This window comes from Ruditapes philippinarum, unplaced genomic scaffold, assembly GCF_026571515.1.
Source record: "Ruditapes philippinarum isolate M1 unplaced genomic scaffold, ASM2657151v2 ctg1634_1_1_1_1, whole genome shotgun sequence".
In the NCBI taxonomy this organism is placed as follows: domain Eukaryota; kingdom Metazoa; phylum Mollusca; class Bivalvia; order Venerida; family Veneridae; genus Ruditapes; species Ruditapes philippinarum.
In genome coordinates, this window is record NW_026866726.1 from 125901 (window position 1) to 152584 (window position 26684).

Sequence of the window (26684 nt, forward strand, 5' to 3'; positions counted from 1 at the left end):
TAAAAAGATGAAATGAAAAAAAAGTTAAAATTTGAGGTCATATCGTTTACATCAGTCATGTTACGTAAACTGAAACATGTGTGTAATGTCCTGTTTTGTTAAAATTCTTTCAAACGGGTGAATATTTTTTGTCGGATGCTAGGTAGCTTGTTAACAGGGTTACCAAACCTAGGTAAACATTGTTTCTGTGTGCTACCTACTATTGGCTTAAATTAAATATGTTACTTGAATACACATATAACATTAGCATTGCGGTCGAACAGTGCGAGTCACATCAATTTTGCTGTTGAAATTTATAAAGCATATTATTCTTATTAAGGTGTCACGTAAGGTAATATGTTGTGTCAGGGTTATCAGTAATAGCTAGAAAAGAGTAATATTAGAGTAATATTAGAATAAGGTTGTCGAAAGTTTTAGTTATTCCTACTACTTGTGAAACAATATCAGGACCCCCGCCCTCCAAATGCAAATGAAACCAAATGTAATAAAATACAAATTTCGAGGAAAAGTTATGTGTAATCACTCTGTCCAATAAATTAGAAAATAAAACAATATAAATTTGTTATAGTTCAGTGTAAGATCGGAATATATTTCACCGACTGAGCACCAAAAGGTATATTTCACGTGTGGCGCAGCCACAAGTGAAATATGAACTTTTGGTTTTCACGAGGTGAAATATATTTCGATTTTACAATAAACTACACAAATTTTCTTTTTATTATATGCAAAGAAACGTTTAAAAAGACTAAATGAAAAGCGCGCCAAATAATAATACAATGTGACGTCATTTATGACGTCACGTAATTAAGTTGGTTTCCAGTACCGTGCGCGCTGGTATTTCACTGAAACAACGTAGGCCTAAGGGGCTTAAACTGTATAATTATCAAATGGATAATTTCACTGTTTTAAACAGTGAAATTATCAGTTTTATATTTCACTGATAAATATCCATAAACGACTGAAAAGCATGTAATAAAGATCTTTATCACAGCGGCTTCAATAATTTGTATGTTACTAAACGATGTTAGAGAACTCGGGCGACAGAATTCGTTTATCTAATGTAGTCAAAATCTATCAAATAATTCCATGCAAGAGTGTAAAAATAATTCCATGCAAGAGTGTAAAAACGCTTCTAAAAAGAAGAGAAAGTATGTTTATGTTAGCTCTTACTTTGTAAGACTTAACGAAAAAAGGAGATGTATTGTCTATTTTAGCAAACAAAAACAAGCCTTGTGATTTCCAATTGCAATATCAAACTTTTATTTATTATTAAACTTTCAATTCAATATAAAACACAAGTAATTTATAAAAATCTTCTTTATTTTTCATTTAAACATTTTGTACAATAAATAATTTTCTTTTGCAAATGTAGGCATATACACTCCTGCAATCTTGTCTACAGGCTGTAATTTTACTTGATATATTCGGAATACTAGAAATGATAAACTGAAAACATAAAAAAGGTTAAAATGTACTGCAATCTCTTGACAATAATACCACACCATCGCTTACATTTAACTGTATTGTCATCACCTTACTCTGATTTTTTGCAGTTTGTACCAGAAATATTTATCCGGACACTTCTGCAAATTGGATTGTACTTGATACCTCAACAATACTTTGAAAAAAATACTTTAAACCTAATACAGAAAATGTAAATGATCATATTAAATAAACAATTTTTTTAAAGGCATGCGCTTCGAAAACGTATCACAGTCTCGCTTACAATCAATTTTCCTCGTCTTCATCTAAAGCACTTAATTAAAAACTATGAACAGATGTTGTTAGAGTCATAAGTCCAGCTGAATCACAACATTGTTTTATAACAAAGCGAAGATGAAGTGAAATAGGACATTTTTACCTCTTACCAAATATCTACTCAAACATGTTTAAAAATCTCATGAAAATATGTTTATTTTTGTAGAAAATAAATACAAATAAAGGAAACTTTTGTGAAGCATTATTATTTACAAACAGTATTCTGCACAGACTTTTTTTATTTCATATTAATTACTCGCTAATAATATCCGCGTAATATTATATTATTTTTGTACCCTTATGACTGACATAAATGATAGTTTGTATTAAAATCAAATTAATAACATGCCTCTGTGCAAGCATTTTGGCGAAATTTGATCTCATCAGTGCGAAAAATGTTTACTTCCTGATCGATAACGTTATCTTGGTAATATGGAGACCGTTGACATGCTATCTGCTTTGAGTAAATATTAATCTATCTAAACAAAAACTGATAACAATACTGATTTAAAACATACAGCTACCATTCATACAATTGGCCAATATCATAATCAATTTCAAAGTAAGATGTATTATTATGCAATCATCTGAATGGAAAGGCCCTTTATTTGTGAAGCTTTTGGTTTGTAACAGTTTCAATATTGTCATTTTTATCTCCAAAAGCAACAGCATTTACGAGTATATTCAGCTTGAAAAGTCAGTAAGCAATATTTAAAAGTTAATAATGACAAACTTAAAGTCACGTCGAAAAATGTCGTAACATTGATTAAATTCTTCAAGTTGGTACCCAGTTATGATCTCTCATCTGAATAAATTTGTGTAAAGGTATGCCTTTCAAATTCATATCGTTAGAGAGGGTTTCTGTCGAAACATTTGTAAAAAATGCACCATTTAGTTTCTCTTTTTTACAAAATTTTGCAAAGTCATGCAAGCTACAGACATTTAAGCGGTCCACTAGTTCATCACTATTTAAATCCTTAAACTCTTTTTTGAAATCCCCTGACAGATTGCTTGATGGTATAACACGGGCTGTTGGCTTTTCTCTCTGAACAGTTGTTGGAGAGAGTGGTGAACATGGTTCATTTCCCCCTACTGTACACATAGCAGGTTTCCGCTTTGGAAGTGGCTTGTACGGACAGGAGTTCATTTTCCATTCATCAACTTCATCATACACGGGAAGAATGTCTTCATCATCATCGGAAGATGTCTTTGGATCTGAAGGTCTTGGCTTTACTGATGCTGTCACCGTTTTCTTGATTTGTTCCTGTAATGCTTCAATGTTTGGTGTCACTTTATCCTTAGATATGAACTTGTGTTTAAAATTTGATAATAACTCTTTGCCTTTTGATGTTTTCTGTTTAAGAAAATGACAATAGTTTAACTTGAAGTAATGTAAGCTTTACAAAAATGTTTCATCATATATGTTTTTATAGGTTCAAGATAATGCATATAAGACATTTTATAAATGACAATTTTATAATGGAAATGAAAACAGTTTCCCAAGAAAATTTGTGAAAACGTAATTGTTATTGTTTATCTTGTATGTTTACACTTGCATACTTTGTATAGTATGCTAAAATTAAAGTGAGACTATTATCTATATATTATTTTTGTTTTGTTATTATTAGCCTTATCAAAATATGTTTTACAGTATATTGTAAAATAAAAAAAGCGAGATATATTTTACAACAACTAGCACTCACCAATGGGTTTTTCTCACCTGAAATATTTCAATTTTTTTTTAATATGTATGACATGCAAAAATTTCGTATAATTTATAACAAATGATTTGTTAGATAACCGGATAAAATAAGGCAAATATATTTTATTTTGTGGTGATATTTTAGAAATCAAAAGTTGAAAAAAATGTTACACAAGACAAGCTTCTTATCAACTTTTCAAATTTGGTCATCTATAAATTATTAGATATATGGTCAGAATATTTGTTGGAAGTTGAAGTGTTATATAAACATAAAGAAAGATGGAATTTAATGATAATAAAGTTACTCTTACTTGTACTGAAATTCACATCAGCCAGACTAAAATCCAAATGATCTGCAGGTGCTGTAAATAATATGATTTAATTATAACATTTCTCGAATATGCTTTTATCATAAATCAAGATAACTTCATAATACTGTTTACTATTATTAAAATAATGTATTTCCTTTCTTCAATTTAGTGTTTCACTCATATTTTGCAATTCATCTACATGAATTTCTAAATCCACGTTAGCTTTTAAAAAAAAATTAATCACAATATTTGTAACAGTCTTGGGCGTTGCATTCCTTCCATACAGAATAGTTCATTGTCTTTAAATCTAAGCATTCATTCCATATAAAATATGTGATTGTCTTTAAGTCTAACAGTTATATTCTAAAAGGCTTTCGGTAACAGCACTTGGCAAGACTTACATGTTTCTGGGTAAATATATTCTCCTAATTCTGAATCGTTTGGGTCCTGGTCTGCTTTTATTGGTGGAGGCTTTCTCCTACGTCCTATCGGAGACATGTTTTTCTTATCTGTTGGAAACAATCATATCATTACTTATGATACATCACAAGTCCTAAAATGTCTATTATTGTGTCGTATTATTCTTGAAACATCAACTTTCATACTTTCATTTATTGCAGAAATATACATTTGTACATGACTAGTATAAAAATAATTTTGAAAAATATGTTGCCAGCTTTATAATTTAATACAAACATGCCAATGGAAAACATACATTATTCATATTTAGTCATCAACTCTTGGTAGGTTTTCAAAGAAATTATTTATTTGTCCCTATACCTTTTGCGGGTTTGTATTCAACATATCCAACGCTGTCCATTTTCTTTGCTTGTGACTGATGAGCCCCTGTTACAGAAGATAGAAAAATAAATATATAAGCAATAATGGATATAAGTGAACTTTTACTTTACAGGGACTCCACTGAGGTATTTTAACATGACGTAGCAAGGCATAATTTCTCGAGATTAATATTTCATTTGATGTAGGTCTGTACCAAATGTGTGCAAAGTTTCAGATCATTCGCTCACTCCTTTTCAAGAATAATTTTTTTATTGTGAAAAAATGGGCCATAAATGAAAAGCGACGCAACGTTGTTCATTCAAAAAGGTTAGGAATAGCACAATAATACGATTTTCAATGTATTTCCGAGTATATTTCTTAGTAACCATTTGCATATAGTTCTGTTTTAAACGCCCATGCATTATCTATGTAAAAAATCAAAATTGTTTGCAGTTCCTTTAAAGTAACATTGTGCTTATTTTTGCTATGATATTAAGTTTAATTAGATATATATTCATAAGTTTGGCTATTAAAAAGTTACTGACCAATGATTGAAAAAACTACCTCAACTATAAAATATTACTGACCAATGATTGAAAAAACTACCTCAACTATAAAATGACTGACTTATTCATTTTAAAATATGGCGTTACCGATTCATTCTGAGTGATATAGAAATTTCCATTCGTCACGTGGATTATTGATTTTTATTTGTTCATATTAAAATATAAATTGAACACAATTATGGCAAAATGTAAAGTAATTTTTATTTTTACCTGTTCACTGACCATTTACTCTAGAATGGACGTAATGTCACTTTAAGTAAGAGACAGTTTTGCAACTGAAATTAAATGAAATTGCACCCGGAAAAACTATGCAAATTTTGCCACCATGTATATCCAGAAAAAGTTTAAAACTTCAATTAAAAACTACTCAGAATATTTAGTGATAAATACCTGAAGTCTGCGATTTGAGATGTTTCGGTTTTGGAGGTCGTGGTGGAGGCCCTTCACTTGGTACAGCATTTCCTAACGTTTCCTCTGAATTATATAAGAACAGCTTTGTTAGGTGAACGTTAAAACATATGCCAATTGTTCTCTTAAGTTATAGTTTGGTTTGGATATTCGCTATCAATTCTTATTGCAGGATAAAGATTATGTTTCATCATTTATTTATAAATATTATGAAAATTACAAAAAACATATTTACCTGTTCTTGAAATTATTCTTATTCCAGGCGTTGCCATAGCAAAGTCTACATACAAGGAACCGTCGACTATTTCACCAGCGTCGGAGTTTGAAACATTGCGCACAAGAAACACCTGTTCGTATATTTCATCAGTTATCCCCTTCAGTACATTCACTTCTATATCACGAATGTCAGGATTATCAATTGGCAGCACGACAAGAGTCCTCTGGCGAAATCGTTCAGTATCATTCGTCTCCATTTCGTCTACTGGTTTGTAATGGCCTACTAGAACATTCTGTTGAATAAGACGATTAAGACGAAGTGTCTTAGCTGAAAAAATTAGTGATAGTATATAAAGTAGGAAATATTTTGTTTTACCCATTTTCACAATTTTTCACCCGTACAGTCTTACAATTTATGTTACACTTTTAAACATATGTCTTTGTAGATGCTCATAGTTTTTTTTAGAAAAGATAGAAAAAATCTGAAACACGGTTCCCTACATATTATGATGATGTTTACATTCCTTAAGATTGATTACAAAAAAAAATACTTTGATTTGACCATTTAAAATTAAAAATAAAATATTTACAAAGGCATCTTTTTTCAAAAAAGGTAATTTCTATCAAGATCAAAGATATTTAATGTATAAAATAACAATTAACACTAAAAAATGTTGGTTCAAGTGACATTTTTGGTAGGAACTAGGAAAGTGTCTGTTGTCGCCTTATACTAAGATTTGTTTTAGTATTAATGTTTGTCTAAATTCATCACCTAATAATGCAAGTTATACTCAGTTAGATCAAAACTTTATTTTTCGTTAGTCATATCAAAAGACATACTAATATATTTCTCGGTTTTGAGATGTACCTATTAGTATGTAAATAATATGTTCGGTTGTTTTCTTATTTCAAATACGGCTTTCGTGTTGCATTTTGTTACTGACGTTCATTTCCTGGTAACGATAAACACGTTGTTGTTGGGTTTAAGTGCATTTCAGGATGCACTATTATTATCATTGATATCATAGAACACTAATTATAGTGAAACAGGCTTTATTTTAAATCAAATAATTTTTTGAGTAAATTAAAATTCAATTTTTCAACATTTAAAGAAGAAAGAAGTGTAAGGTTATACACGCATGCCATACCGGAGCATATAAATATCATTGCACTTGTCGATCCTTTTCTTTTTTTAAAAAAGTGTTGTGAAAAGATTCAAGCGTGGTAATTTCAACCACAAGAACATGATATTATGTCTATAAATGAGAAATATAATCAATGAAATTAAGATTTTAATCTAATATATAAATAAACACATTTGGGGGGGGGGGGATGACGTAAATTCTACTTTGACTGCATATAGTTCAAACTTATTGACAGAATATTAAGCTCTCGTGATTTAACGAAATGGAGAATGTTACCTGTAATTGTTCGCATGTTTTCTATTCCTTCAAGAAGATCTTGTGTATACACTCGCTTAATTTCATCGTCAACAAACCTCACAATTTGGGGAAGACTATATCTAAAATATAAATAATCAAAGGGCTGCAAGCTCAGTGGTATTTTCTGATCCGTACTGTATATCTGTATGTGTTTTCCTGTATAAGTTTATTTTTATGTACTATAAGTCATCTTGCAGGGCACCAGAGTTTGATACATACGGAATTTTGCATAACTAGAGTTGCATCAAAAAAAAAATTATGTTAATTTTTTATGATAGCCACACTTTATCCTTGCATATCGTGGCTATATCCTTAACAAAGACACTAAAAAAAAGAATTAAAAAAACGTTGACTCGACTGGGATTTGAACTCCGGACCTCTCACACACCAAACGAGCGCGTTACCCCTGCACCACGGAGAAGTTTTAAAATCAAAAGCTGAATAAAATCAAGTAATGCTAAATTTAGAATTTCCATTGCATTTCGGGTAAGGGTAATTTCGAGGTATTTTGTTCAGGGTAAACCTGTTGTTTAAAATTGAAGTAAATAATTTAGCAAAAATCTTCTCGCCCAAACAGTCCAACATGTAGAAACTATATATTCAACTACTCGGCAGTCAGATTTATTTGTGTAGTATTCGGTAATCGACATCGCTAAAAATAGCATTTTCATTGATTAAAAGCATATTCATCCGCGTAATTTGTGAGTGTGCGTTTATTGACAACTCTATAAGCCAACGCTACTTTAAAAGTTTGAATGTGTCGTAATTTGTTGGACACTTGTAACAAAAAATTGTTCTTTCTTTTAAATTGCTGGTTTTTAAGCAGTTTTGAGTGAGAACTAATTTGCGTTGTTAGGACTGTTAGGAAATTTTGTGTTAGACCGTGGATGTAAGCTATGTATTATCTGATCGGCGATCAGAAAATACAAAAATAAAGTTATAAGTGCATTTACTTATTTTTCTTTACTCACGCGTTGTGTTCTTTTTTTCAATTTAGAGTAATAATATATTATACACGTAATTTGTCCTGTCACAATGTGCACATGCACGGTTTTTTCGTAGTTCGTTATATAAACAGTGACCAATTTCACATTAAGTAACAGAAGTAAGATTGGTTACTTTTTCTGTATTTTAAATAGTTTTTTATTAACGTTGTTGTCCTAATAATGCGTATATTATCATGGCGAATATAAAAAATGTTAATTTTGAATAGCATCACCTCTTACAAACGGGCATATACATATCATTTTATGTATTATCATAATTTATAAATGTCGAACGAACATTTGCCAGTAAATTCCATGAACCCGGAGATTAAACATTGGTAACGTGAGGGTCTTTTCTCACTCTTTTGAATTCTCTTTTGGCGGATCTTTAATTATAAAGGTCCATTAAGTTCCAAAAATTATATAATTTATATTTCTTTAAATCTTTTTAGTTTTGATGTCCTGTTATAGTTCCAAAACAATTGCTCATTGGCCATATAACTGAGCCATAGTTTGCTTCTTGTGCATTTTAGCAACTACAGCATTAATGATAAAGTATGGAAGTACCAGATCTTGAAAAATTATGAAAATGCAGCAACACCGGACTACTGGTATGACGTCCCGCAGGGCATCGAACGGCAGTCAAACCTCCTCACAGATCTTCTTATGCTTTAACTTTTTTTGACAATATAAAGTAATGTATTTTCCGTAATTTATGAAAAATAAGATCCACTGTGAAAATTATTTGACATTAAGAGAGAAGGGGAATTATGACTAGATATTAAGATAAAATTTAACAGCATGGAAGAATTATAGAGTAGACTATAGTGTCTGAATTGTTAACGGAAAAAATCATGATTAGAGATAACAGGTAGAAATAGTCTGTTACAAAAAACTTAGTTAAAACGGTTCGGTATAAAGTCTAATTTTCTCCCTGCTTGAAGATTTTTTTTTCACTTAGTTTTTGATGAATACCCTCTTCTTTAACTGAACTGTATTAAAACCGTTCCATCTTCCTCGCATCGTGATAACAACAAGTGGTTGTAACTTGAGTCAGTTTATTGATATAATTAAATTTGTCAACGAAACACTGAGAAATATTCAGAACACAATGTTATTTCTGAAACGTGTTATATCATATCATTTACCAGCGGGGTGATGAACTTAGATGAATATCATATTGGAAAACAACCAGTATACGTTGAAATGGTCTTTCAAATAGTTTTCTAACATATTTCATGTTTTAGAATATTATATTATATTGAATGAATATTTAAACGGAGAAAGCCCTTAGTATAGAACAAAGCAAAACTTTTTCAGACCTAAATATTTGTACATCGTCTTGCAAATATGCAACGAATAAATATAACATATTTTGTTAAAGATATGTATGACGAGCGTTTTTAATAAAAATAAAGATATATTATGTTTAAATTTGATATTTGAAAATACTGATTATTGCTATACTGTCTCTTTTTAATTGTAAAATAAATGTCTTTTATGTACACACAGAAGACACAAAACCATTAAAAAAACTGTCCATTTTTAAGAAAGGCCCAAATACTTGACCGGTTATAGGAAATGCAGATTCCAAAACATTATTTGTGCATTCTCTTATTCAAATGTGACATATTTAGTATAGGAAATTCCTGAGATGAGCATAGTTTATCAGCTAACTATATATTAAAAGGCACTAACTTTCTAAGAGGATAAACTTCAAAATTCAATTTCTTAATTTTTTAATGCCAAAGCGTTTTTGTTATGTATGTACTTGCATACATTTATCAAAATATTTCTATATGGTCTATTATTTATAAAAAAAATAACGTTTCAGATATTATCTTCTATGAAAATCAACAACTCGTGGACATACACATACAAAATGACTCTTATCTTAAAAATCTGAAATATATCGGCCTTGGCAGTTTGTATATTGACCTATTCACGCCCGGCAAACTGTCGCTCCACTTCAAAATTGTGGTGTACGGTAAGACGAGCGAACGGCATTTCCGAGATAGAGCGGAAGGCCGATTTAAACGGCTAATTGTAAGTATTGTTTATGTTTTTGTCTTGTTATTCATTCATATTGTATTGTTTTGAAAAACGGAAAATGTAGTTCCGTGAAGGATTGATTTAGGCTTCCAATTATCCAATCTGTTACAAAAAGAAAATTATATTAAGCCCGGGGGAACTTTTCTCCCTGACAAAGCGAACGACGATTTGTAGAGTATTACACTTCCCAACCATAAAAATGCCATACCCTTCAGATTTCTTGAAAAAGTGTATTAATAAAATATCAACCCGTAATAAGAACTTGTCCTTCGTGCAAAATAAATTACTACCGAAGGATTTCTTAAATTTGTAAATCGATATTATACGAAAGTAGTGGAGCCAAAGGGCAAGAGATGGAGCAAAAGGTTCGATGTTGAGCGCAAGGCGATATTAATTTGACGTATTAGGAGGAGAGTATTCTTTGATTTTTATATATAAAAGCTATAGAAGTTAAAAGAGACATGATCAAGTGTTGAGTTACCTTTTAAAAACAACTAATAAAGTGCGATATCCTTTCAACAACTATGGCGTAATAAATGTAATCGCGAAGGTGTCACCTTTGGCTGCCGTATAGATTCCATTATTTATGTTCCAAATTTGGATGAGGCCAGACCATTGAATCATACACATGTATGCATGGCGTAATACAGGATGCCACTTATTCGAGGTCAGTCATGATTTTTAGCACGGTTATGTACATTTAAAAACGTGTGTCCGTGCAAATTCGACAAAATAGAATATTTTCAGTACTACAGCGAACAAATGTTTACGAGCAGGTACGTGTAACGCGATTGTTCACGCCAAAATTACACTATGAGTGGAAAATAATAAACTAAACAACAATGCTAAATAATGGAGGATGTATCTTGAAACATAACTGAAAAACGTGTTATATCCTTATAACGATTGACACTTTGTCAAGAATTTTCATAACGATTCCCCACCTTACAAATTCATGAAAACGTGGCTTATTTGTGTTTGCTCTGAACATGTACGTTAGACTTAGAAATAATGACAGAAAGTCATTGTGAACTGAACTCGGTAGTAGTGATCCATTTAATTTAATGTGGCACGTGCATTGCATAATTTTGTTTCTGTTCTGCACCTTGAATATCTAACTTTTCGAAAAACATAACATTTTGGCGTGAACAATCGCGTTACACGTAAACATTCGCGGTAGAACTGAAAATATTCGATTTTGTCGAATTTTCACGGACACACGTTTTTAAATGCGCATTACCATGTCAAAAGTCATGATTGACCTCGAATAAGTGGCATCCTGTTTTATGCCATGCATACATGTGTATGATTCAATAGTTGGGCCTCATCCAAATTTGGAACATAAATAATGGAATCTACATAGCGCAGCTATGGGTGACACCTTCTCGATTATATTTATTACGCTATACATGTTGAAAGGATATCACACTTTGTTAGTTGTCTTTAAAAGGTAAATATATATCTTGGTCTCAACACTTGATCATGTTTATTTTAACTTCTAAAGCTTTTATATAAAAATCATAGACTACTCTCCTCCTAATACGTCAAATTAATATGATTATTTTTCGGCGCCGCAACATAAAATAAACGTTAACAGAAATACTTTTTCATGATCCATAAAATCTTTATTCTGCGGAATTGTGGAAGAACTGGAAGAAACTTTTTGATTTAAAAAACAATGATAAAACAGTAATGCCGATAAAGTTTTCGTGCAGAATAAATGAAAGTTGAAACTAGGTGTTATGGTTTGACAGTAGGAAAAAAGTCTGCAAAGTGAACCAAAACGTTCATTTCGAATTTTTGTTTGTTTGTTTTGATTTTACGTCACATTGACACAGTATAGGTCATATCGCGACGTTCCAGCAACATTTGTAAGGCCTAACACAGCTTTACTGGTGGAGGAAGACCTCAGGTGCCCTTCCGTGCATTATTTCAGGCACGAACGGGCACCTGAGTAGAACCACCGACGTTCCGTAAGCTAGCTGGATAGCTTCCTCACATGAAAGAATCCAAAGTCCCTGTCGGGATTCGAACCCACAGCGGTGAGGGGCAAGTGATTCGAAGTCAACGACCTTAACCACTCGGCCACGGACGCCCCTCATTTCGAATTAATAAGGCTCATGTTCCATGACCTGTAAATAATAAAAGATATAAACAGCTGCTTTTATGTGTTTTTGTCATGAAGCTATTTTAAACTGCTACAGAAGCTACTTTTATACATGTAATGTTAAGAAAGAAACAACCTTTGTATAATAAGTGCAGAGGCTTTCATTATATTTTATTTAGCTTAGATATATACGCAGAAGATTTCAAGTTCATATAATCAAATAGCTTTTTTTTCATATTATTAAGAATGAGTACGTGACTTCCTTGTTATATAACAGTCTGTAAACAAGGCATTTACATTTGACCATGCGTGATAGAAAATAATTTATACATTTAAACACCCTTATACTGCAGTTTTTACATTGAAAATTACGTTAAGTGACTAATGTGGTTAGTTTTGTAAAAATGACAGATATAGTTAAATAAGCGTTATTAAGAAAATGTCTTTATTTAGCGCCAAAAAGGAGGCTAATACTAGATAATGAAAAATAAACGTGCAACATGTTTTGACCCTAATCTTTTATAAAATAGAGAAAGTTAATAATCCCCAATCAACGTCTAAAACGACGGAATGGGAAATGTTGCAGGCTCGGTTTGATCCATCTTCATGTTTTCATCGGTATAAGCAGAACTTAACATGAAATAGTAATAAACTTAGTTTATGCGAATTAATTTTAGTTTGATTACGTTGGAAGCTATAAGCTAATTGAAACACTCTCTAATCCGTTCCTGGAACAAACCAATACTAATTAAACAATGAGTGTAAAGTTTCTTGCTTACGGAATGAGTAATTTGTCATGGTATGTTTGACCTCACGTGTCAGACAATTTATTCAACGGTGTTCATATTGCACATGTTTTGTAATTCATGTTAAGTAAACTCTGCGAAATTTCCAGTCCCTTCAAAATCTATGAATGGACTATCATTATGAAAAAGCCACTTATGTTTTCATATGATTGCAGAAGGGTTAGAGTCAAACCCTAATTTAGGATATGAGCAGGAACCTGGGACCGTTCTTGGGTGTACACGCCCATAATAATACAACGATGGTTGTGATGATGAAGATAAACACCACGACTTCGAGAAGGGGTTAGGAGGAGAACTAGCGACTTATTTAATAGAAATTAGCAATGAAAGTCTACACAGTTTAAATTCATATTTATGTCTTATTTACCGCACATATTGCGGTACATTTAATGTGTTTTTTCTCATAGACGAAAGATTATTTTCTTATCAGAAATTTCGACCATATATGACATGTATGTTAACTTTAGGTCGTTCAGCATGGCAATCTTGTAGTGTTTTAGATATTTTAGTTCTGATAATTCAATATTTGTCTCACCGTGAAGTCAACTTATTTGCTTGCTCTTTATTTATTTATTTATTTATTATTTTTGCAGTTGAATGCCTGAGATATACAGGTTAAATGACCTCAAACCCCTTGATATAGTTAACACAGTTAGTCTCATGAAAGTGTTACATTGAAGGTTCTATGATTCTATGGCTCTATGGCTCTATGATTCTCGACCAATACGAAACAATAATTTTCAAGCACGTGCAAACAAGCCAATGCTGCTCAATGTACATGTACATCACAAAAACACCGAACTTGGTTTATTTCTAAAACCAAATCGTTCAACGAATTATCTATCAATTCTTACATATATATAATGCTAGATTTCCTGTGAAGTTAAGATGTATACGGTAATAATTATAAATTACAATTTCACCACAATGACCCATTAAGTTCACCGTATACTATTGAAAGTGTCAAGCTTCAAGTAGTAATAATAATATTAGTAATTGCTATTATTATCTTATGAAATGAGTCAAATAAGATGAAAGAAAAGTGACAAGCAATAAAATAAGTTTAAACGGAAATAATTTACATGATAAACCCTATTATAAAGTTTCATTTTCAATCTGTGATTAATCATTTTCGTGACTAAAACAAAGTTGAAGTTACCATCATTTACATATAATTTTTTTGTTGTACTAGGGATGGTCCAGAATTACCCGGAATTTCTTTATAATTCTGATGAAGTTCATATTGTTTTCATTAAATTTAAACGTGCGCAACGTTTAATGTTTCTTTTATTTAATTGCAAATACTATTGATATACTGTTATCCAGTATGTATGTAGTTAATGCTTAATAAGGGTCCATCCGCCCTTTCGAGCACAAAATGCAGCTTTAGCTGTCGAGTACGGACCCCGGAAATGTCACCAGTCATGCCATTGAAAAGTTAATTTTGAAGCACAAAGTGGTGATAACTTACCTCCATGCAATTTCCACGGAGTATTAGCCAAAGATATGAATTTTGAGCCAAAAGTAGGTCACTGTACGGCGGTCAATGAGAACCTAAATGTACAGTAACCTGTGACAATAGGAAAGGTTAGCCCTGAAAAGGGCTGTTGGTGCCAGCAAAAGGCCTGCCGTTCAAGCCGTCTAATCGTGCTAGGCGCTCTCGCACCCTAGCACACCGTCCTCGTCGACCCAAGCGCCTACTTTGTAGGGCCACTCCCCTCGGCATTAGTCAGGACATCGGCAGATGGTCCGCAGCACAAGTTCCGATCTTTTTTCGCCGTCCCCAGTCTTCAAATCTTCTGCCGCTGCCCTGTGCCTTCTCAGCGACGTGCACGCTCCGAGGGGAAGTGAGAAGCTGGTATCCAGTACCGTCTGAATTCGCCTTAAATAACCATGGAAACCCCACGACGGCGCAAGTCAAAGATAATACATGTCTTTGGCGGGAAAGAAGAATGCGCATGACTTTAACGTTATCCGTTACTGTGGCGCTTGGCAAAGACACATGTGCTCTGTGTGCGGCCTTTGAGTGGCCTTGCAGAAAATCTTTTGCATTTTTTTTTTACAAAAATTCTAATTTTATGATTTGCATATGTAAAAATTACATATATCTAAGGTCTGTTTTTTAATTATTTTCTTTATTTTTCCATATGTTACTCTTATATAATGATCCAAGTCCAGGATTCATTGGAATAATTAGCTTTGATAAACGGAAACTACATTTTATTTATTTTCGTACATTTCATTTCTTTGTTTATCATCAAATTTTATCATGCACATTTTTATTTAATTTGTTAAAAAAAAATAAACACAAATGCAACTTATTCATTACGGTGCCAGTATGGTGTTATTTTAAACTGACATGAATGGGGTTTGAAGAATGATTAATCGAGCACTGATGTAAACCCATTACAATCCAGTCTGAAATGTAAAAAAACTTGATAAAACACTTCTTTAATAATATGGTGAAACATTTATTCTTTTTAATTCTTTTTTTAATATGTTTATACCATAGCGACGGCAGCGCTTGAAAATTAGCGTTAGTGACCTCCCTTATTTTGCCTTGTTAAAAATCGAAACAATATCGGTATCGGCTATTTAACACCGATTTTGTCTTTTGATGCGAAAAATTAACGTCAATTAGTGCTTTGGACGCTTTGGTTTAAGAAATGACCCTTTAAGATTATGATCTATTAAACCAAGCCTATTTATTTCATCTACTTCATGAATGACTCATTTTATTTTCCTTATTTCAAGTTATGAAACGACCATCCTTTTAAGAGCAATCTTACCAATTAACACACATACATACATACATATATAATAGTTATGACAAAGTAAAACGCGAACAGATAATGATTTTAAATAATGTTGGTTTCATCTTCCTGATTAGATAAATAATGTTTCGTAGAAATACTTGACATGGTATAAGCTTGTCTGCTCTGCCCATAATACGATTTAAATTGTCTGATAAAATATATTTAAGGAAACGGCCAAAAACTATATGAGAAAATTACGGCAAATACTGAAAAAAACGGGATCGAAATAAAAACGAAACATTTCATTAGGGAAAACATTTCGATACGTTTTGTTTGAAGGATCGTATTTTAAAGTTACAGATTTAAAAGCATTTTTTTAAATATCTGAATATGATGTATATAATCATTATTATGTCTTAATGTAAAAAATATGGATCACTAAAGATGTGAAGAAATTTTATTTATGATTAGTACCGATATTGAGATTAGATGACATGTGTTATTACTGGGCAAATGCAGCCAGATTTTTTATTTAATATAATAAGTTCTTGTTATATCTTCTTGATAGTCTTATTAAACTGTTGAACAATCATATAAAAGAACACTTGTGGACTCTGGGATATGAATTTGAATTTTCAATTTAAAAAAAAATTGATTATCGAAATCCAGCTATCCACAATAATATTGTACAACTGTAATATAAAACACAAGGCTTTAGAAATAGAGAACCTTTATCTAGGAGCAGATAAACCAAGGTTGCCCGATATTACGAAAGCCTAATAGTGTCAAATGAAATAAAAAATAAAAATGCAAAGGCGTTATAACGCGAATAAAGACGTTATTACGCGAATCAAAAGGCGTAATAACGTGATTAAAGGCGTTATAACGCGAATCAAAAGGCGTAATTACGCAAATCAAAAGGCGTAATAACGCGAATAAAGGCGTAATAACGCGAATAAAGGCGCAATAACGCGAATCAAAAGGCGAAATAACGCGAATAAAGGCGTTCTAACGCGAAATAAAAGGCGTAATAACGCAAATCAAAAGGCGTAGTAACGCGAATAAAGGCGTAGTAACGCGAACCAAAAGGCGTACTAACGCAAATTAAAACGCATTATAATGCCAATTTAATACCATATTTGTACTAATCAAATGGCCTAGTAACGTGAGAAAGCAAGACCAATATTGATCTAACTTTATTGCTCAACATATAAACTCGTATAGAATAATATAATATACATTTACAGCAACTAACATTCCATTTGCGCAGTAATAATGCAAACTATTTGTCATAAACTAATAAAGACTCTTTAATATTTGCCAATTTAAGGTGACTTGGTGCCTTATAGGTTCATTGGACTGGACGTAAATACAGTTACTCTGAATTCACATGTATCACATCATTGATTTTACACATGTCACTAAATGAATTTCTTTTCTTTTCTTATCTTATTTTATATCTTATCTTATCTTATATGTGCGTCATATGCTCAATAATCTTCGGATATATCCTATTTGATTACCTTATAACATCTAGTATCTTCTTATTACTAGTATGTGAGTGCCATTCCTAATTAAGCTATAGGTAATAGGCTATAGGTAACAAGATTTGGGAAAACGTAAGGTATAAGTTAGTCACATTAGGGTGATTATTGATAAGTATGTTTAAATGGGTGATAGTGTTTCAGTTAAGTCACAATTATAGGAGACATTGCCTTCTTTGTCTATGTAGAAAAGTATCTATAGTTGGGTGATAGTTAACCTCTAATCTGACTAAAGCATTTTCTAATAAAAGATTTAAAAAATCAGACTGTGACCTTAGGACGTATCGTACAGAATTCAAAATAAAACGTACGTCTTGATCGATTTATTTAGATCAAATTGTTCTTCCTATCTTACATAACTAGGCCACTGTTTGGAATTTATATGGTATTAAATTAGCGTTATAACGCCTTTTGTTTTGCGTTATTATGCCTTTTGATTCGCGTTATAACGCCTTTATTCACGTTATTACGCCTTTTGATTCGCGTTATAACGCCTTTATTCGCGTAATTACGCCTTTTGATTCGCGTATAAACGCGAATAAAGACGTTACTACGCCTTTTGTTTCGCGTTATTACGCGAATAAAGGCGTTACTACGCCTTTTGTTTCGCGTTATAACGCGAATAAAGGCGTTAATACGGCTTTTGATTCGCGTTATAACGCCTTAATTCGCGTTAGTACGCTTTTTGATTCGCGTTTTAACGCCTTTATTCGCGTTATTACGCCTTTTGATTCGCGTTATATAGCGAATAAAGGCGTTATTACGCCTTTTGATTCGCGTTATAACGCCTTTATTCGCGTTATTACGCCTTTTGATTCGCGTTATAACGCCTTTTGATTCGCGTTATTACGCCTTTTGATTCGCGTTATAACGCCTTTATTCGCGTTAGTACGCCTTTTGATTCGCGTAATTACGCCTTTGGATTCGCGTTATTACGCGAATAAAGGCGTAATCACGCCTTTTGATTCGCGTTATTACGCCTTTATTCGCGTTATTACGCCTTTTGTTTCGCGTTATAACGCGAATAAAGGCGTTATAACGCCTTTTAATTCGCGTAATTACGACTTTGTTTCGCGTTATAACGCGAATAAAGGCGTTACTGCGCCTTTTGATTCGCGTTATAACGCTTTTTTTTCGCGTAAATACGCCTTTCAATTCGCATTATAACGCCTTTCTATTCGCGTTTTAACGCCTTTACTCGCGTTATAACGCGAACCAAAAGGCATAATAACGCGAAACAAAAGGCGTTATAACGCTTATTTAATACCATATAAATTCCAAACCGTGGCCTTGTGATGTAAGATAGGAAGAACAATGTTGATTTAAATGAATTGATCAAGATGTACGTTTTATTTTCAATTCTGTACGGATACGTCCTAAGGCCACAGTCTGATTTTTTTTAATCTTTTATTAGGAAATGCTTTCGTGAGATTAGAGGTTACTATCACCCAACTATAGATACTTTTCGATAAAGACAAAGAAGACAATGTCTCCTATAATTGTAACTTAACAGAAACACTTTTACCCCTCTAAGCATACCTATCAATAAGTAGGGATACTTTCACCCTAATGTGACACGTATGCCATACGTTTTTCCAAATATTGTTACCTATAGCCAATTACCTATAGCGTAATTAGGAACGACATTCACATAATTAAAAGATACTACAGGTTATTATAAAGTAATTATATAGGACATATCCGTAGATAATTGAACATATGACGCACATATAAAATAAGATAAGATATAAGAAAAAATAGAAATTCATTTACTATAGTGACATTTGTATAATCAATGATGTGAATTCAGAGTAACTGTATTAACATATAACCCAATGGACCTTTAAGTCTCCAAGTAACCTGATATTGACAAATATCAAAGAGTCTTCATTAGTTTATTACAAATGGTTTGCAATATTACTGCGCAAATGGAATGATAGTTATTGTAAATGTATATTATATTATTCTATACGAGTTTATATCTTGAGCAATAAATTCAGATCAATATTGTTCTTCCTTTCTCACGTTACTAGGCCATTTGATAAGTATAAATATGGTATAAAATTGGCATTATAATGCGTTTGAATTTGCGTTATTACGCCTTTTGGTTCGCGTTACTACGCCTTTATTCGCGTTACTACACCTTTTGATTTGCGTTATTACGCCTTTTGTTTCGCGTTACTGCGCCTTAATTCGCGTTACTACGCCTTTTGATTTGCGTTATTACGCCTTTTGGTTCGCGTTACTACGCCTTTATTCGCGTTACTACGCCTTTTGATTTGCGTTATTACGCCTTTTGTTTCGCGTTATAACGCAAATATAGGCGTAATTACGCCTTTATGTGCGTTGCTACGCCATTTTCGAGTTATTACGCCTTTTGATTAGCGTAATTACGCCTTTTGATTCGCGTTATAACGCCTTTAATCGCATTATTACGCCTTTTGATTCGCGTAATAACGCCTTTATTCGCGTTTTAACGCCTTTGCATTTTTATTTTTTATTTCATTTGACACTATTAGGCTTTCGTACTATTAGGCTTTCGTACGATATACATTATACAACAGTTATATAAAACACAAGGCTTTAGAAAAAGAGGACTTTCATCTAGGAGCAGATAAACCAAGGTTGCCCGATATACATTGTACAACTGTAATATAAAACACAGGGCTTTAGAAAAAGAGGACTTTCATCTAGGAGCAGATAAACCAAGGTTGCCCGATATACATTGTACAACTGTAATATAAAACACAAGACTTTAGAAATAGAGGACTTTCCTCTAGGAGCAGATAAACCAAGGTTGCCCGATATACATTGTACAACTGTAATATAAAACACAGGGCTTTAGAAAAAGAGGACTTTCATCTAGGAGCAGATAAACCAAGGTTGCCCGATATACATTGTACAACTGTAATATAAAACACAAGGCTTTAGAAAAAGAGGACTTTCATCTAGGAGCAGATAAACCGAGGTTACCCGATATACATTACAAGTAGCGCGTACTTTGTTTTAAAGTACAAACAAAAACTTCCGATGACTTCTTATATTAATTCTCACATGCATAAGTGTATTGTAATTGTTCGTATGTCCGAAAGTCTATGAAGTTAGGATGCATATAAATACCCGTGTATTTGATCAAAATATGCTTTGATATTTGTATTTGTTTTGGAAACGATATTTGTATTTGTTTTGGAAACATGTCAAGTAAGTTGAAAGTAAAGTCATTAGAAATATAAAAAAAACTTATAACGGAAATAATTAAATGATAAACGCTATTATACAGTTTCGTTTTCAAGCTGTGATTAATCATACGTTTGTGAATTAATCAAAATGTTATAGTATCACATACTTATGGGTGATATAATTTCTTATTAATTGATGGATGTTATACTGAGTAATAAAAAGGCAAATTGTATGTTATTTTTTTGTTGAATGTTTTTTTTTTGACCAAATTATTTATTCAGTTCTAATGCTAGACCAGCTTTTGATCTGGCGATTGTCGGATCATACTTTTATTTTCATTGAAAAAAAATTAACAGAAACGATATAAGGAATTTCATGTAATTATACATTGTATTCAATAATAAAAAGAAAAACATTATCCAGAATTAAAAAACAAGAATTTATTTATGATGTATAAGTTATCTGTCCTTTAAATGACCTCAAATAAGTAGAAAATTCTGATTCAGGGGCAGATAAATCAAAAACGAGAACGGTGACTCCATTCGCTTAAACTATTTCTGTTATCATATTCTAACAACATGCCAAGTTTAAAGAAATTCTATAGAACAGTTTTAATTTTGCCTATATGTCTATATGAAAACTCCCAAAAACGTCCTTACGGGATTGACTATCGTGTTGTTCAAGTATTGGAGTGAAATAATTTGACTCTTTTTCTATTAAAGCTTTACATTTCAGTCTTATAATAAAACTTCTGACAGGAGTTTGTGTTTTAATAGAATCAATCATAAAATATTTTGTACTGTTATATGCAGACTGAGAACAAATGTAGGAATTGTTGTTTTAGATTTGGGTCATTTAATTGTGAAGAAATGTTAAATGTTGAAATTGTTGTTTTAGATTTGGATCATTTAATTGTGAAGAAATGTTAAATGTTGAAATTGTTGTTTTTTATGTCAAAATAGCACTGTTGTGACATGAATACTTTTATGAGAAAGTGTGATGGCATTTTGAATTGTGACAGTGGAGACAAAAATGTAAATTAATTGTAGGAGTATATGTAATACATGTATAATTACATATTTAAATAGATATGGCAATATGTCAAAGTTTTTATAATATAACAGTGTTAAATCAAAGATTTATCAAGGAGACATCAATTCTGATAGGTGATTTAACAAACATTATTACATATATTGATATACTAATATATTTGCCTATTTGCGAACACTGATTGTTACCACAGTATATGTTTCAAACCAGATTTTAATAAGTATAATTATCTAAAATATGAATTCCATTTGTATAATTCTGGATATTTTAAGGATTAAAATGTTTGGCTGTTTTTTTTTTTATTTTGTATAAACCATCATTTCCTATCATTTATTAAGATTAAAAGTTACAACAAATAAGCAAGTCCATCTTCTTGGATAAGGAACTCCATAACAATAGTATGGATATACAGAACGGTTCAACCTACTCTAAGAAACTAAACATGTAAACAATATGTAATTCAATGTTAGGCGTTGTTAACTAGATTTATTCCAATATATCGATTAAAGGTTCACCTTAATTAAGTAAATTTATAGAAACAAAAGAAAACAGTTTATTATGTGTATACTTATTATTATGTCTGTAAAAACCGAAAGTACAAATTGTCTACTTCGGATTTGGTTATAACTGTACATTAGTGGGCATTTTTAATTGATTATGATGGTCAAATGTGGACCAAGTGTAGAATAAATTTATATGGTTCTGGTTTTATCATTGTTTTCTACTGTTTTTTTCTACTGAAAGTTTAAATTAAAACAGAAAAAAATGAATGGGGTTTCCTTAAATATATTACAAGTGTTGTTAAAATTATTTGTAATTAGGTTTTTTACATTTGTTCGATGTTATATCATTTGTTCGACAGATAAAAAATAAAAAATACACGTTAGTATATAGTTTGTGAAAAGAGTTTGTTTTAAATTGTTTCAGCCAACATACATTAGATGCAACTTTTGCATGTATTATGATGATAATGATTTGTAAGCAAAAGTAACATTATACAATACTTCACAAAAAAATCACCAATACTATTAAATAATTATCAACGTACCTGTCTATAGCTTCTTTAATTGTATATTCATTATTATCAGGTTCTGTACGAAACTTCCCTCTAGTGTTTAATGGCACAGCCACTACAAGTGTGTTTCCTCTGTACGGGAATTGTATAACAAGTTTGCCGGGACAAACCACCTGTCTCAGGTATGATCCTGTCCAACTCTATTAGGGTTCCAGCTTGAACAGTTACTTGAATCTGATCTTCCGTTGTTACTCTTAAGTTTTCTCTAAGTTTTGCGTACCTTGGAAAATCTTTTGCAAGTTCAATGACACTATCAAAATTCTCGACATCTCTCAATACTTTCAATTTTCCTTTGTAGTTTAATGGAACAAGAATTTCTTTCTCTACCAACTTCACGTATGTTGGATCTTGCCAACTACCGTGCTCTTCCTCGAAAGCAAAATTAGCGGCCACTTTATGAAGTACCATTTTTGAATCTATGGACATAATATCTCCCTGTGAGAATCCTTCAGTGTCAGTCTCTGAATAGTAACCTTCGTTAACACAAATAACACACGGCAATTCAAATTTGCCTTCAATTTCGTCCAACCGGTGTGTCTCCATAGTCCACTCCATTTTAACTCCGTGTGTGATATCAAAAACTCTAAACTTGAACTGTTTAAATCAATGTTCTTTACACTCCACACACTGATATAGGTCTCGTGAGATTACCACTTGAGTTTTGTTTAAAATAACAATTTTTACTTCCTTGATTTGACGCATGCGAAAAAAAAGTTTTACCTTTTATAGATCTGTTTAAAAAGTTCCTCTACAAGGTGTACATGAGTGCTATCTAATCTGTTAATCTTTTAGCATGTCACGTGTTACATTATGTTAATTATCTTGGCAGATAGCTTAATTTTCTTTTTTATTAATGATACCTTGATAGTTTCCAATTACAAAAAATGAAAAAGATTTAGGTTCAATTATACTGCTCTGAAGGTTTATCTTTTGTTGTCAAGGGCGTTTACTAACTTCAAACATAGGTACAATGTATCTCATATGACCTTATGTAATATATATACATTTAGATACGGATATATGTTATATATAGCCGTGTAAACTTAATCACCGTGCAGTCAACAAAAACGAATTGCATTACTACGCTTTAATAGGCTTATAAAAAGAATATTTAATTTTGCTATAATTTGATAGCAAATACACGTGGTATTTTGTCATTATTATGTTATTAATTGTACTCGTTCACACAGATTTCAATTAGGTAAATAGTCATTTCATTGAATGATTTATTGATGTGCAAAAATAACAGGATTTCACTACATAATCAAAAATGTTGTTGATATTGGAATATTGTGTTCATTTCTTGAAGAATGTTAACTTGGACTAATTAAATTTAATCTTAATGCCTTAATGCCATCTCATTGTTGTTTAGAAATTTCTTACATGCCCGTCTCGTTTTTGTTTTGTTTTTTTGTTTGTTTTTTATTATTATTATTTTATTAAATGATGTAACTTTACAACTGCTTTCACTACTGCAGAGACATCATTTTCGAATTTGAGAGCATACAGCTTATTAATACTGTTTGTAATGAAAATATGATTTCTACATTTAAGCTTCATATATTTTTGAGTTTATTTATTTATAGTAAAAAAAATACTTGTGGAGCTTACGCATAGCTTTTATAACCTAAATCACACAAGGAAAAATTCTAAATAAACGTCCTTAGGTTTCGATAGTACACTTAAAGTGTCCACATACTTTTATAGCTATTGACTTAAGTTTTTAATAGTGATATATAAATTCAACGAAAGATAAACTTTGGCGGACCTTTTGTTACGAATGCTCTCCGGAGTTAGTCGAATTATAAGCATTATTTGATAAACAATCAAATGACGCTCTTTCCTAGGTGATTAGGAGAATTAATATGCGACCTTAATCTTATCCTTTTGCGATTATTTACGAATATTTCCGAAGCTATCAAAAGCATTGCGGATAAATTCTTCTGACATTTAAACGGTCATGTACAGATATGTAGTTCTGAAACAAAACTGTTTTATTATGTGTTTTATAATTCCAACTATACAATAATGAATAAAGACTAGTATGTTGTGTTTCATAGAGAGTTCCTATAAGACTAACTAAAACTAACTAACACTGGAGCTATACAAGATGATGTATGTATAAGGGGAAGTAATTGCAACATACTATAGCACATTACATACTGGAACATCTAGAGAATCATACAGTATAAATTAATTAAAAAACATGTTAATCAAAGTATTAATATATAATTATCAATTGTTCATGTCTATTTTTCTAGTTCATTCTTGATGCTTATGAACCTTAATAAAAATACAACGTTATTTTCTCAGTAAATAAATTGTTCTTCACACCATTTATTTATTGCCACTCAAAATTTCATCAACAGTGTTCTGACAAGTCCTTTTATTTATCACATTCGTGAAATTTTCTGAGTTCAAACAAAAAGAATTTTTTTGTATTATTCACGGGCGTAGTTGTATCAGGGCTTCATTCACCCTCACTGTACCTTGTGAATCAGGGATAATCAAATAAGCCGCGTCACGACAAAGCCAACGTAATGTGTTTGCGACCAGCATGGATCCAGACAAGCCTGCGCATCCGCGCAGTTTGATCAGGATCCATGCTATTCGCTATCAGGTTCTCTACTTGTAATAGGGTTTGTAAGCGAACAGCATGGATCCTGATCAGACTGCGCGGATGCGCAGGCTGGTCTGGGTCCATGCTGGTCGCAAACGAATTACGTTGGTTTTGTCGTGACGCGGCTCAAATTTTCATTGGTTTTCACCAAGTCTCGTCTGTTCCGACGGTAAATTGTACCTTGGTCAATGCAAATAGTAAATTATCTATCATTATTTCCTACAACCAATGCAGATTCCCTTTCCTATCAGACAGCTGAATTCTAGCAGAATCACCAACTTTGAGCAGCTCTAAACGTTTAGCTCTTATCATAATTTAATTTTGAATTATTCTTGTTCTTAACGAATTTCTCCCTAATTGATTTTCATGAAATAACCTTAAGAAAGAGCTTTTCTCCAGCTATGGGTACAATACCTTAGTTGTCTTTCGATTTATAGTTGTGCTAGACTATAAATTAACATCAGTTATGGATGTTTCCCTTCATTCCAGTAAACTGATAAAAGTTCTTGTCAGCTTTTGCCTTTGTAAAAATCATTTGGCAAGGTTTAACATATGCTTCGGCAAAACCATTACTTTGACTAATAAGGACTACATGTTTGATATTTAAAGTGATATTCATTAGCAAACTCATTCAAAGGAAAGTTTTGCGGATTTTCCTACGTGTCAGCAGGGCTTTAAGTGTTTAAATCACAGTGGTGTTTTTATGTCCGGGATTTATTTAACTTCAAAGAAGTGGCTATAATTATCAACATTAACAACGTAAATTTTGTTTTCCCGAGAAGAACTTAGTTTTCTTTTAAAACGAACACTTCAGATGATATATTGATTCCGACATACATAAATATATCTTGTTTTTCGTATGTCGGAATGTCTGTGAAGTTTGATGTACTAAATTCTGTATTTGATCAAAATTTGCTTTGATATTTCGATTTGATTCATCACAGAGGTCATTAGGTTCATCGAATAAGGCTGATAACGAGGGATAACAAAATGTCGGCCTTCAATGAATGAGTGAATTATAGTCTGTTTGCTTTAGAAACATATATGAATAAATTATAGTATGTTTGCTTGAGAAACATAAATACATGAATTATAGTCTGTTTGCTATGGAAGCCTTGGAGGGTCACTTTTTAGTTTCGACTTATAGATTTATTTTACTCTTTTCTTATGACTTTTGATTTATGACTTCTGATTTTTGACTTATGGATTTTGTTATTGTCCCACTTTTTGACTATTGACTGTGGGGGGGAGTTATGACTTGTGGACTGTCTAAGCTTGTGACTTGTAAAGTTTGTGATGATGCATTGCCGCTCATGCTTGCCTGC

The 26684-nt window shown here is 32.0% G+C and overlaps 1 pseudogene; it reads right to left on the minus strand.

Moving 5' to 3' along the window:
* Positions 1–1299: 1299 nt before the first annotated feature.
* Positions 1300–23528, minus strand: LOC132733514 (uncharacterized; annotated as a pseudogene).
* Between the last annotated feature and the right edge of the window lie 3156 nt (positions 23529–26684).